A 16,216-nucleotide genomic window follows, 5' to 3' on the forward strand; every position below is an offset into this window, starting at 1 on the left:
TGTTAATTTGTTTCGCTTTTAGTGTTTTCCCTTACTTTATTGACGTGTTTTATCTGACTGTTTGTTCGTTATATTTACTAACGATTTGGATATGGGAATTACCAGCGACTTAAGTAAATTTGCATATGATGCAAATATAGCGGCCGTAACTGACTCAGATGACAAGTCAGTTAATTTGAAAAGGGACAAATAGATTATCAGAATGGGCGGGGGGGTACATGGAAAATGGAATTCAACATAGTTAAATGTAGAACACTTAGTGTGGGTAAAAACAGGAACACTAATTACAAACTGGACATTATCACGATTGGTAAAACACAATGCGAAAGAGATTTAGGGGTACTGGTGAGCAAGGATCTTATGCCACGGCAACAATGTAGCAAAATATGTAAGAAGGCTAAAAGGAAGTTAAGATTCATTAATAGGACAGATAGCGATACTCCAAGAGTGTTATTGCAACTTTATCTTGCGTTGGTGAGATCACATTTGGATTATGCGGTACAGTTTTGGGCTCCATATTATAGAGTTGATATAGATTGTTGGAGAAAGGACAAACACAAATGACGAAAATGATGCCTGGAATTATAAATCTCATTTATAAAGAAAGGTTAAAAAGACGGAATTTACACTCACTTAGAGGAGGAGGGTTGGAAGGGATAGGATTAAAGTATTTAAATGGGTGAAGGGAATTAATAAAGGTAACATGAATAAAGTTCTTAAAATGGCGCCACCGGATAGGACTAGAAATAATGGATTTAAATTGGAAAAAAGTAGATTCAAGTTGGATGTGGGTAAATATTGGTTCGGGAATAGGGTAGTGGATTTCTGGAGCAAGTTGCCAAGTACAGTAGTGGAAGCTAGGTCTTTAAACGAAGGTTCAGTTGGTTGGTTGCAGGATGGACAGACTTGGGGCCTGGTGTAGCATGGGCCAACAGGCCTCTTGCAGTGTCCTCACTCCTTATGTTCTTATATTTCGTTTGCGTTTTGATATCATATCCAAGTTTTGTGACGCCATTTTTTTTCTCTTTTTTTTTTAGACTGCTGATGATGCTGCCTCTGTGAGGGCGAAAGCTGGAATAAAATAAATGATCAACTATGGACTACCAGTGTTTGAGCACTCACCTACAGACTTAATTATGCATTCTAAAACATTTTTGACATAAATGCGAATTGTGGAAAGTTGTGTGAAATGACATATTTCACGTAGCAAGGTTAATGAACAGTATATGAAGTAGGCTAACCCGAGTGAACTCGACCAACCACGTCGTACACGTTATCATCAGTACATGACAGTTTGTTCCAGCCAGCACTATCCCTTTAAACACAAGTGATATAAAGCACCTTGACCCCCTAAGGTCAGGAGATGATCAATGAAAACGGGAGTGTCGTCCTTCACTATGATGGCATGATTTGTGACCTGAACCATACATAAGGTCAGCACAGTAAGAGCAAGCCATCCCTGGCAGCCTCCTGCTGTAGGATTTACCCACTCCTCAGTAAGTGTGATGATCCAGGGTATGGGAGGGTGTGCTGGTGGTAGGTGGGTCAGTGATCCAGGGTATGGGAGGGTGTGCTGGTGGTAGGTGGGTCAGTGATCCAGGGTATGGGAGGGTGTGCTGGTGGTAGGTGGTTCAGTGATCCAGGGTATGGGAGGGTGTGCTGGTGGTAGGTGGGTCAATGATCCAGGGTATGGGAGGGTGTGCTGGTGGTAGGTGGGTCAGTGATCCAGGGTATGGGAGGGTGTGCTGGTGGTAGGTGGGTCAGTGATCCAGGGTATGGGAGGGTGTGCTGGTGGTAGGTGGGTCAGTGATCCAGGGTATGGGAGGGTGTGCTGGTGGTAGGTGGGTCAGTGATCCAGGGTATGGGAGGGTGTGCTGGTGGTAGGTGGGTCAGTGATCCAGGGTATGGGAGGGTGTGCTGGTGGTAGGTGGGTCAGTGATCCAGGGTATGGGAGGGTGTGCTGGTGGTCGCCTCTGACACGTTCCCCTTGAAAGTCAGGAAGTTGCGGGCAGCAGAGCAGCAGCTGGACCGATCTGCACTTCACTATTGACAAGCCCATCAAGGATGGTGCTACCTCTCACAACTTACCACCATAACATCTCACGATGCTCATGAGAAGCCAACAGTTTGTCTCTCACTATAAGGTTAGGTTGAGTGCTGGAAATTCTTTTCTTTACTTCTGTACGGTACTTATGGTGGTGGTATATGTGGGAGACGATGGATGCTTGTGTCACACAACGTTCACTCGTCAACCCTCACCACATGGAATGCTTCTGCCACATCATCATTGGCCTGGCTGGCTCGCTTCAAGATGTGGTCATGCGTCAGGCAGGCTGGCTAACCTTACCTTGCGTCATTTCAAGATGTGGTCATGCGTCAGGCAGGCTGGCTAACCTTACCTTGCGTCATTTCAAGATGTGGTCATGCGTCAGGCAGGCTAGCTAACCTTACCTTGCGTCATTTCAAGATGTGGTCATGCGTCAGGCAGGCTGGCTAACCTTACCTTGCGTCATTTCAAGATGTGGTCATGCGTCAGGCAGGCTGGCTAACCTTACCTTGCGTCATTTCAAGATGTGGTCATGCGTCAGGCAGGCTGGCTAACCTTACCTTGCGTCATTTCAAGATGTGGTCATGCGTCAGGCAGGCTGGCTAACCTTACCTTGCGTCATTTTAAGATGCGAGTCATACTCTAATTCGAAGATTTTCAGAAGCTTCAGACGGTGGCCCGAACTTTCAAACAGTACAAGAAAAAACCATCAGTTCTACGATTCTCTCTCATAAATATATAATTTCTTTTTCCAGCATCATGTGGAAGGTACATGAATGTGATAAACCAGGTACTCGTGCACAACATCCCAACATATAAAGTTATCATATAATTTCCCTGCAGGCAGGCTGTACGCCTGGCAACATCGGTAAAGTCTTGCACCAGTGAACACTTTAAGCCTCACTCACTCTGCCTAACACCAACTAAACCCAACCTAAAATGACTCCTGTTTCCACCTGACCAGCAGACGTAGTATTAATCTAGTCCAAACTCAGCCTACTCCAGTTAAAGACCTACAATATAAATAATTAACACTTGGCTACACAGCAATGGAATTTTACTGACGTTTAATATATCAATTATCACAAAAATACAACCAAGTCCCAAGGTTTGATACTTGAAATAAAATTCCCCCTAAAATACAAACGATACTAACTTGCACGTGACATATCTCATGTACTAACTTGTTTACTTTTAAATCTGGTGGCTCCGGTCACGGACTAACATCCACATCAAGGTCGGACTTTAACTGAAATATACATAAGGTTATCAAGAAGAGACATGGGTAAGTATTTACCACCAGGGACATCACTCTCTGTACCAGTTGTAAACAGCCACACACCCTCAATCAACTAGTACTTATACGTATGTCTTGTGGAATGCCTGCCTGTACACTCATAAGTACAACTTTGCCCATTGATAAATACGAACGTTATGGTACAGGAAGCATCTCTGATACTGGTTGTCCATTAAAAACGCTAGCATAATGATGCTTCCAGTCATTTGACTTGAATCAGCTGTTAAGTCTCGTATTACCTTCTCTCCCTCAGCCCATCGTACCAACAAGCTATATATCAGCCTTAATAATTATGAAGTTTTCTTTCTCAAAATCAACAGCCAATGTAATGTGTGTACTTAAAAACTCCCAAGTTAATTCACCTTTTCTATTGTAGGAATCTCGTATGTGATAATAATCAGTTGTCAATAGCGGAAATGCTTGTGGCGGCTTCTGCTAACCAAGCAACTGAGTCATGTCCTCCAACCTGATTCATATATGTAAAGCGACACAGCGGTGAGTGGAGGAGGACATGTATGTAGTGCGACACAGCGGTGAGTGGAGGAGGACATGTATGTAGTGCGACACAGCGGGGAGTGGAGGAGGACATGTATGTAGTGCGACACAGCGGGGAGTGGAGGAGGACATGTATGTAGTGCGACACAGCGGGGAGTGGAGGAGGACATGTATGTAGTGCGACACAGCGGGGAGTGGAGGAGGACATGTATGTAGTGCGACACAGCGGTGAGTGGAGGAGGACATGTATGTAGTGCGACACAGCGGTGAGTGGAGGAGAAATTAAGTGTTTCCGGATAGTGAATCCGGTCACCTAGCCAGCTCAGCGTCCACTTCGCACTCTTAATATTAGATTACATGTGTTTTTCCAACCAGAAAACAAGTACTAGTAAACCAATGCAGCTCTCTAGCAATCACTAGAAAACTATGGTGTATTGCCTGATCTTGATGTCTAACCTATGTTGTACCCCCATTTACCAGTTTGACATTTAAAACCACATATGGAAACTTCACTTCCTAGGCTTTTCTTATGAAATTTCCAACACAAATTCTTACTTCTTTTTTTTTCAATACAATGTTTTTGATGCATCATTTGAGAACATGGCTAAATACGTTGATGGGAATAATTATATCTGAAACTGGTGGAAACATGGAGGTAGAAAGAGACACGATATGTACAGACTCGTCTCCACAGTACATTAGGCAGAACATGAAACTAATAGCTGGAAAACAAGAAATATGGCTGAGTGAGGATAAGTCTTAAATAATGCGAAATAATAATTAAGAAACCAAGTCAATGGTTTGATTTATGGCACTGGTTCTAAGCATATAAATACTTGACCATCTAATAATTTTCACTCGTGTTAAGAGGATTTCATGAAAAGAAACAAACGTATTGTAGGAAGAGGGAGGGAGCAGCGTCCTGTCTCATCATCACATGACAAACCCAACCTGTTCAGCCTAATGGAACGAACTTACATCAAAATGTGTCAGAGAAATACATAGATGCCCCTCACAAAGCCACATCTGTCAAAATTAATGATGTAAACTGCATTTAATGTAAATAAATATTGATAGTCTTTTTTGACGGTGGTGTCATACAAGTATTCACACACTTGAATAAAACTTAAACGAGAGTAAAAAGTGACTGACTCCAAGGAGGCGAGTTATCAGCGTCAGTACACAACTATCATCACTTTACTTATACCACTTAACCACACTTTTTCGGTGACAAAAAAATTCATACGATAGGTCATATTTCATGCATTCTAAATATGGAATACAATAACTGTAATCGCCTGGCGAAGTAAATTTGTAGTTCCAGATCTTATTTTTTTTTTTTTTTGTCCTTTATAAATGCAAACACCATGGAGAAGAAAAGTGAGGGGTGGCTAAATCCTAAGCTTAATGTTTTCCGTTCAGTTTGATATTGCAGATAATGCACAGTTCTTCGATAGATGTATGTGTTGAGCAACACAGGACGTAACTTGACATCAAAGAGAACGTTAAATCAGATGCCTAAAATATTCTTGCAGCTCAAGAATGGTGGATGACTGGGATAAACTAGATGGTAAATGCGCACAACATCGACAAACTGAAAACGTGGTATGACAAGAGAGAATGTTCAGATGGGGATGATTCTCTGTACATGCCTTCACCATTTTAATCAATGCCCTAAAGAAAAAAAAAAGTACACTGAAAAGACGTACATCTCTGTAGTTTAAACACCCACCTTTATCCCCCTTGCCTTTATACAATGGCACTATACGTGCATTCCGCCGATCCTCAGGCAGCTCACCATGATCCATACATACACAGTCAACACCTTTATTAATAAATTCAATTGCATTAACATCCACTCCAGCCGCCTTGTCACATTTTATCTAGTGCAAAGCTTTCATCACCTCTTCTCTCTTCACCAAACCACACTTCACTCTTCAGTTTGCAAACTGGATAGCTTTGTCTTAAGCAAAATATGTAAACGGTTCCTAATCCTATCTACATCTTAATAATGTATGACATGCACGATGCCAGACCCGAATACCACCAACCAAAAACACTTGTTTAACAACGGCGTCTTAATTCCGCCTCTTGTTTGTATATCAACTGACTGTTCCAAGTCTAGTATCTCCCTTGACGATGTGATCATTACATGAATTGCACTTGAAAACATATCGTGTTTCATTTTTCTCGTGGTTAGCAGCATATATATATATATATATATATATATATATATATATATATATATATATATATATATATATATATATATATATACCTGTGGAAGGTATTGAGAATATATGGTGTGGGAGGCAAGTTGTTAGAAGCAGTGAAAAGTTTTTATCGAGGATGTAAGGCATGTGTACGTGTAGGAAGAGAGGAAAGTGATTGGTTCTCAGTGAATGTAGGTTTGCGGCAGGGGCGTGTGATGTCTCCATGGTTGTTTAATTTGTTTATGGATGGGGTTGTTGGGGAGGTAAATGCAGGAGTTTTGGAAAGAGGGGCAAGTATGAAGTCTGTTGGGGATGAGAGAGCTTGGGAAGTGAGTCAGTTGTTGTTCGCTGATGATACAGCGCTGGTGGCTGATTCATGTGAGAAACTGCAGAAGCTGGTGACTTGAGTTTGGTAAAGTGTGTGAAAGAAGAAAGTTAAGAGTAAATGTGAATAAGAGCAAGGTTATTAGGTACAGTAGGGTTGAGGGTCAAGTCAATTGGGAGGTAAGTTTGAATGGAGAAAAACTGGAGGAAGTAAAGTGTTTTAGATATCTGGGAGTGGATCTGGCAGCGGATGGAACCATGGAAGCGGAAGTGGATCATAGGGTGGGGGAGGGGGCGAAAATTCTGGGAGCCTTGAAGAATGTGTGGAAGTCGAGAACATTATCTCGGAAAGCAAAAATGGGTATGTTTGAAGGAATAGTGGTTCCAACAATGTTGTATGGATGCGAGGCGTGGGCTATGGATAGAGTTGTGCGCAGGAGGATGGATGTGCTGGAAATGAGATGTTTGAGGACAATGTGTGGTGTGAGGTGGTTTGATCGAGTAAGTAACGTAAGGGTAAGAGAGATGTGTGGAAATAAAAAGAGCGTGGTTGAGAGAGCAGAAGAGGGTGTTTTGAAATGGTTTGGGCACATGGAGAGAATGAGTGAGGAAAGATTGACCAAGAGGATATATGTGTCGGAGGTGGAGGGAACGAGGAGAAGTGGGAGACCAAATTGGAGGTGGAAAGATGGAGTGAAAAAGTTTTTTTGTGATCGGGGCCTGAACATGCAGGAGGGTGAAAGGAGGGCAAGGAATAGAGTGAATTGGATCGATGTGGTATACCGGGGTTGACGTGCTGTCGGTGGATTGAATCACGGCATGTGAAGCGTCAGGGGTAAACCATGGAAAGCTGTGTAGGTATTTATATTTGCGTGTGTGGACGTATGTATATACATGTGTATGGGGGTGGGTTGGGCCATTTCTTTCGTCTATTTCCTTGCGCTACCTCGCAAACGCGGGAGACAGCGACAAAGCAAAATATATATATATATATATATATATATATATATATATATATATATATATATATATATATATATATATATATATATATATATATTCCTATGAGTCCCCGGGGAAAATGAAACACGATAAGTTCCCAAGTGCACTTTCGTGTAATTATCACATCAGGGGAGACACAAGAAAGAAATATAAGTCAGTTGACATACATCGAAGAGACGAAGCAGGGACGCCATTTGGTAAACATGCGATTGTCCAAGACAGACAACGAGCGTATCATAAACTTATTATTTTACAAATTTTATCAACGATAAAGTTATCTAATTTTATAGATCATCACTAATATTAAGATTATAATTCTCTGTGTACTTAATAAAAGAAGATTCAATATTTCTCGTGGTAATAGAGTTAAGAGTTAATAACTGAGATGGCATTACTCCAGTCAATACAATGATCATAGTTTTTAACGTGATTAAACAAGGCATTTGCTTCATGTCCCGTTCTTATACTACACTTATGTTGCTTAAGTCTAACAGGAAGATCCTTACCAGTCTGCCCAACATGAAACATCACAATTTCTACATGGCACTTTATAGATGCACCCAGGAAAATTTTCTGGTGAATTCCTGATTAAGATATTCTTTATAGTATTATTGTTGCTGAAGGCAACATTTACATGAAAGGATTCAAGAACATGGGAAGTAAAGTAAAACCATTAGTAAAAGGGAGAACTAAAAGATTCTTGGTGTCAATGGGAAGTTTGGGCTCAACTTTATACAATAATTTCTTTGCTAACTTAAGGGATTTATCAATGAAAGATCTAGGGTACTTTAACTTAGATCTAATAGAATATATCTTCTCAAACTCATCATCAATATATAAATGAAATACTTAATCGCCGTTTCCTGCGTCAGCGAGCTAGAGCCAGGAAACAGACGAAGAATGTCCCATTCGCTCATACACACACATATATACATACATATGCATATCAGGATACACATACACAGACATATACACACATGTACATATTCATACATGCTTGCCTTCATCCATTCCTGACGCTACTCCGCCCCACAGGAAACCATCGCTACCCCCTGCTTCAGAGGTGTATATATATATATATATATATATATATATATATATATATATATATATATACAGCAGCCGGGGAAAACCACGGTAAGGTCTGTAGGGCCTACCTGTGGACGGGGGCTGTGGTTCTGAGCACTAACCATAACAGCTTGAGAATGGATGTTCCTCGCGCTACCTCGCTAGCCGGGGAAATAGCAAACAAAAGCATGACAGAAAAGTTATACACACACACACACACACACACACACACACATATATATATATATATATATATATATATATATATATATATATATATATATATATATATATATATATATATATATATATATTTTTTTTTTTTTTTTTTTTTTCTTTCAAACTATTCGCCATTTCCCGCATTAGCGAGGTAGCGTTAAGAACAGAGGACTGGGCCTTGAGGGAATACCCTCACCTGGCCCAATTCTCTGTTCCTTCTTTTGGATAATTAAAAAAAAAAACGAGAGGGGAGGATTTCCAGCCCCCCGCTCCCTCCCCTTTTAGTCGCCTTCTACGACACGCAGGGAATACGTGGGAAGTATTCTTTCTCCCCTATCCCCAGGGATAATATATATATATATATATATATATATATATATATATATATATATATATATATATATATATATATATATATATATAAAGTAAAGCATTATTAAAGTAGCCCTGTACATTCAAATGAAGTAACAACATGGGTAATGTATAAAGCAATCCAAACTTTCCATTTGTAATGACGTGACAGCTTTCAGTGAGCATAGCGAGTGTATCCTCTTGAAGAGGATGGTACAACCCTCGAGTCTGATGACCTTTCATCTGGTCATTATGGGTCATGTAAGGACACAGGCCATTATAACTAAGGGTCATACCGTCTTATTTCAAGAACACTGTCTCTATAGATTTATGTAAGCACTGTGTATGCGGAGAGATTCAAGTTTAGTGTGCATATTTTGTCAAGCATATGTGCGTATTGATTCAGGCATTTAATGTGTGTACGTAGAGTCTTAACTATAAAATGGTTTTAATGGGTGTATTCCGTAAGCACATTAACTTTGGAGTCATTCAAACCAACGTACAGTGGTTCCAGGCTCACTTGAATGCAAGGTTTAATCCCTCACAGCTGCTGTTGGAGAGAGCATAAATAATCACAACTTCACTTACCTAGTTTTACAGCGTGTGTCTCTGTGTGTGTAGGCTGGACCAGCTTAGCTAGGCTGGCTGTTCCAAAACTTGTTACACTGGCGACTGACGACAACTTTCACAAACACTCGTATACCCCGAGCTGTGTTTACGTCTTCATAATATTTCTTATTCCTGGGCCAAGGTATCTTGGCTATCTTTTTAATCTATGTATATATACCAATGCAAGGTTGTCTCTGGTTCCGTATAACGTTGTCTTCCTTAGTTATAGTAACTCTTCACCTTTCCATGTACCTGCACATGTCTGGGTATTTCTGATTTTGTATGTTACTAAAAACTATAGTCAGTCAGTAGTCTTTTACTTAATTTCTCTTGCCAAACACAACACTTGTTGCTTCTAGAGCGCAAGTAAGTGTTATACACGTCTTAACAGTAGGAATGATCGTTTGTAAGCTTTACTCTCACTGTAAAACTGTCATTGCCACCAGGAAGGAAGAAGGCAAGTATGAATCCGTCATCACCAGTGTTGAGAGAGAGCAGACAGGAACATCCAGCAAGGAGTGGCGCTACAACGCCACCTTGCAGGTCCAGCAGTACCGCCTCCGCCAGGGAACACTACAAACGTTGTTGAGATTCAGGGAACCGCTTAAAGGCTTCACGTTTCATGGGCAGGGATCACATATCGCTTGCACAGCTGGTCTGGCCGACGCGTCGCTGCAGTACTTCCTGAGATGAGCCGCCACGACCTCACGCACACAGCCTTGCTGACGAACACCCTAGCTACGTCCAGGTAGGTAGGTACCTTGCACGATTCCCTGGAACATAAGAATAACATACAATATTAATGCTGTGGTCCAGGACAACACTTGAACATCTACAATCATTGTACAAAGGACAAAGCCTGCAATTCTGGCATTTCTCTAAAACAGGAAAACATTACAACACAATATAAACAAATGTCACCAACACATGAGCAGAGGCAGGATTACGACCGACAATGATGATCTGACTGATTTGTGCCGGTATGAGCGGCTGATATATTATGGTGCTCATGTTGTGACGAACACCTACTACACTGAATGTATTATGCTGCTCATGTTGTGACGAACACCTACTACACTGAATGTATTATGCTGCTCATGTTGTGACGAACACCCACTACACTGAATGTATTATGCTGCTCATGTTGTGACGAACACCTACTACACTGAATGTATCATGCTGCTCATGTTGTGACGAACACCCACTACACTGAATGTATTATGCTGCTCATGTTGTGACGAACACCCACTACACTGAATGTATTATGCTGCTCATGTTGTGACGAACACCCACTACACTGAATGTATTATGCTGCTCATGTTGTGACGAACACCCACTACACTGAATGTATTATGCTGCTCATGTTGTGACGAACACCCACTACACTGAATGTATTATGCTGCTCATGTTGTGACGAACACCCACTACACTGAATGTATCATGCTGCTCATGTTGTGACGAACACCCACTACACTGAATGTATCATGCTGCTCATGTTGTGACGAACACCCACTACACTGAATGTATCATGCTGCTCATGTTGTGACGAACACCCACTACACTGAATGTATCATGCTGCTCATGTTGTGACGAACACCCACTACACTGAATGTATTATGAGGATCATGTTGTGACGAACACCCACTACACTGATTGTATTATGAGGATCATGTTGTGACTAACACCCACTACACTGAATGTATTATGCTGCTCATGTTGTGACGAACACCCACTACACTGAATGTATTATGAGGCTCATGTTGTGACGAACACCCACTACACTGAATGTATTATGGTGCTCATGTTGTGACGAACACCCACTACACTGAATGTATTATGAGGCTCATGTGACGTACACCCACTACACTGAATGTATTATGCTGCTCATGTTGTGACGAACACCCACTACACTGAATGTATTATGCTGCTCATGTTGTGACGAACACCCACTACACTGAATGTATTATGAGGCTCATGTTGTGACGAACACCCACTACACTGAATGTATTATGGTGCTCATGTTGTGACGAACACCCACTACACTGAATGTATTATGAGGCTCATGTTGTGACGTACACCCACTACACTGAATGTATTATGCTGCTCATGTTGTGACGAACACCCACTACACTGAATGTATTATGAGGCTCATGTTGTGACGAACACCCACTACACTGAATGTATATGAGGCTCATGTTGTGACGAACACCCACTACACTGAATGTATTATGTGCTCATGTTGTGACGAACACCCACTACACTGAATGTATTATGAGGCTCATGTTGTGACGAACACCCACCACACTGAATGTATTATGAGGCTCATGTTGTGACGAACACCCACTACACTGAATGTATGTATTATGGTGCTCATGTTGTGACGAACACCCACTACACTGAATGTATTATGCTGCTCATGTTGTGACGAACACCCACTACACTGAATGTATTATGAGGCTCATGTTGTGACGAACACCCACTACACTGAATGTATTATGAGGCTCATGTTGTGACGAACACCCACTACACTGAATGTATTATGAGGCTCATGTTGTGACGAACACCCACTACACTGAATGTATTATGAGGCTCATGTTGTGACGAACACCCACTACACTGAATGTATTATGCTGCTCATGTTGTGACGAACACCCACTACATTGAATGTATTATGAGGCTCATGTTGTGACGAACACCCACTACACTGAATGTATTATGAGGCTCATGTTGTGACGAACACCCACTACACTGAATGTATTATGCTGCTCATGCTGTGACGAACACCGACATGTGCACTACAGTGAATGTATGAAATTAGTGTCAGGCATGGATGAATGTCCTCTTGTACTCACATGAGTAAAGTCATTGATATGAAAAGTCTGTGAACGGCTTGACGTAACCACAATGGTACGTACCATGAGGCCAAACAATCTACGCTTAATAACACTCAAAGTCGTTCATGTCTGGCTGCCCAACACACCACTCTGAACATGGACGCACAACCACGTATCAACACGACAGCATGACCCCTGAGCACGACACCATGACCCCTGAGCACGACAGCATGACCCCTGAGCACGACAGCATGACCCCTGAGCACGACACCATGACCCCTGAGCACGACAGCATGACCCCTGAGCACGACAGCATGACCCCTGAGCACGACAGCATGACCCCTGAGCACGACACCATGACCCCTGAGCACGACAGCATGACCCCTGAGCACGACAGCATGACCCCTGAGCACGACACCATGACCCCCGAGCACGACAGCATGACCCCTGAGCACGACAGCATGACCCCTGAGCACGACACCATGACCCCTGAGCACGACAGCATGACCCCTGAGCACGACACCATGACCCCCGAGCACGACAGCATGACCCCTGAGCACGACAGCATGACCCCTGAGCACGACACCATGACCCCCGAGCACGACAGCATGACCCCTGAGCACGACACCATGACCCCTGAGCACGACAGCATGACCCCTGAGCACGACAGCATGACCCCTGAGCACGACACCATGACCCCCGAGCACGACAGCATGACCCCTGAGCACGACAGCATGACCCCTGAGCACGACAGCATGACCCCTGAGCACGACAGCATGACCCCTGAGCACGACAGCATGACCCCTGAGCACGACACCATGACCCCTGAGCACGACACCATGACCCCCGAGCACGACACCATGACCCCCGAGCACGACAGCATGACCCCTGAGCACGACACCATGACCCCTGAGCACGACACCATGACCCCTGAGCACGACAGCATGACCCCTGAGCACGACACCATGACCCCTGAGCACGACAGCATGACCCCTGAGCACGACAGCATGACCCCTGAGCACGACAGCATGACCCCTGAGCACGACACCATGACCCCTGAGCACGACACCATGACCCCCGAGCACGACACCATGACCCCCGAGCACGACAGCATGACCCCTGAGCACGACACCATGACCCCTGAGCACGACACCATGACCCCTGAGCACGACAGCATGACCCCTGAGCACGACAGCATGACCCCTGAGCACGACACCATGACCCCCGAGCACGACAGCATGACCCCTGAGCACGACACCATGACCCCTGAGCACGACAGCATGACCCCTGAGCACGACAGCATGACCCCTGAGCACGACACCATGACCCCTGAGCACGACAGCATGACCCCTGAGCACGACAGCATGACCCCTGAGCACGACAGCATGACCCCTGAGCACGACACCATGACCCCTGAGCACGACACCATGACCCCTGAGCACGACACCATGACCCCTGAGCACGACAGCATGACCCCCGAGCACGACAGCATGACCCCTGAGCACGACAGCATGACCCCTGAGCACGACAGCATGACCCCCGAGCACGACAGCATGACCCCTGAGCACGACACCATGACCCCCGAGCACGACACCATGACCCCTGAGCACGACAGCATGACCCCTGAGCACGACACCATGACCCCTGAGCACGACACCATGACCCCCGAGCACGACACCATGACCCCCGAGCACGACACCATGACCCCTGAGCACGACACCATGACCCCTGAGCACGACACCATGACCCCCGAGCACGACACCATGACCCCTGAGCACGACAGCATGACCCCTGAGCACGACACCATGACCCCTGAGCACGACACCATGACCCCTGAGCACGACACCATGACCCCCGAGCACGACACCATGACCCCTGAGCACGACAGCATGACCCCTGAGCACGACACCATGACCCCTGAGCACGACACCATGACCCCTGAGCACGACACCATGACCCCCGAGCACGACACCATGACCCCTGAGCACGACAGCATGACCCCTGAGCACGACACCATGACCCCCGAGCACGACAGCATGACCCCTGAGCACGACAGTGTTACCCTTGAGCACTATAAAGTGAGCCTAAAGTTAGGTCAAAGGTCAGGCCATCATACGTAATGATCGTGCTGTTGTCTTGCCGTTATATCTATATAATGGGTAAAACTATTAATTTCTTCATTCATTATAAAATAAGATATATTGTGGCACTTGGAAATGAGTAGAGGTAGCAGTATGAAACAGAGAGAGAGAGAGAGAGAGAGAGAGAGAGAGAGAGAGAGAGAGAGAGAGAGAGAGGGGGGGGGGGGGGGGGGTGAATTCCTGGTAAACCTCATGTAAACGTTTACTACAACACGGAGAACATTGTGAACTTGACTCTTGCTACAAGATGTAAGGAAACTAACGATAAGAAATATGTGTTTACCAAACTGTTTACTATAATCTTCTCTCACTAAACATATTGAAACATGTAACAAAATCTCAGGTCATAAAGGCAGTGGGAAGACTAAAGTGACAGAGATGTAGTCATCCACAGGGGAAGACATTACAGCCTGAACTTACTACAGGTACTACAAGACCACACTAAAGGCTGACCTTACCACAGGTACTACAAGACCACACTACAGGCTGACCTTACCACAGGTACTACAAGACCACACTACAGGCTGACCTTACCACAGGTACTACAAGACCACACTACAGGCTGGCTCTACCACAGGTACTACAAGACCACACTACAGGCTGACTCTACCACAGGTACTACAAGACCACACTACAGGCTGACTCTACCACAGGTTCTACAAGACCACACTACAGGCTGACTCTACCACAGGTACTACAAGACCACACTACAGGCTGACTTTACTACAGGTACTACAAGACCACACTACAGGCTGACTCTACCACAGGTACTACAAGACCACACTACAGGCTGACCTTACCACAGATACTACAAGACCACACTACAGGCTGACCTTACCACAGGTACTACAAGACCACACTACAGGCTGACTCTACCACAGGTACTACAAGACCACACTACAGGCTGACCTTACCACAGGTACTACAAGACCACACTACAGGCTGACTCTACCACAGGTACTACAAGACCACACTACAGGCTGACTCTACCACAGGTACTACAAGACCACACTACAGGCTGACTCTACCACAGGTACTACAAGACCACACTACAGGCTGACTCTACCACAAGTACTACAAGACCACACTACAGGCTGACCTTACCACAGGTACTACAAGACCACACTACAGGCTGACTCTACCACAGGTACTACAAGACCACACTACAGGCTGACTCTACCACAGGTACTACAAGACCACACTACAGGCTGACCTTAATACAGGTACTACAAGACCACACTACAGGCTGACCTTACCACAGGTACTACAAGACCACACTACAGGCTGACCTTACCACAGGTACTACAAGACCACACTACAGGCTGACTCTACCACAGGTACTACAAGACCACACTACAGGCTGACTCTACCACAGGTACTACAAGACCACACTACAGGCTGACTCTACCACAGGTACTACAAGACCACACTACAGGCTGACTCTACTACAGGTACTACAAGACCACACTACAGGCTGACTCTACCACAGGTACTACAAGACCACACTACAGGCTGACTCTACTACAGGTACTACAAGACCACACTACAGGCTGACCTTACCACAGGTACTACAAGACCACACTACAGGCCGACTCTACCACAGGTACTACAAGACC

General features: G+C 44.4%; 1 protein-coding gene across 1 annotated transcript in view; it reads right to left on the bottom strand.

Annotated features, from left to right (window-relative positions):
* LOC139765199 (ras-related protein ced-10-like) overlaps positions 1-16,216 on the bottom strand; it is a 116,388-nt gene that overhangs the window by 38,729 nt on the left and 61,443 nt on the right. The window contains exon 2 of the mRNA XM_071692494.1: positions 9,605-10,398. The gene's annotated coding sequence lies outside the window, so the exon portion shown is untranslated. The remainder of the gene's footprint in view (positions 1-9,604; positions 10,399-16,216) is intronic.

This window comes from Panulirus ornatus, chromosome 53 (assembly GCF_036320965.1).
Source record: "Panulirus ornatus isolate Po-2019 chromosome 53, ASM3632096v1, whole genome shotgun sequence".
Lineage (NCBI taxonomy): Eukaryota > Metazoa > Arthropoda > Malacostraca > Decapoda > Palinuridae > Panulirus > Panulirus ornatus.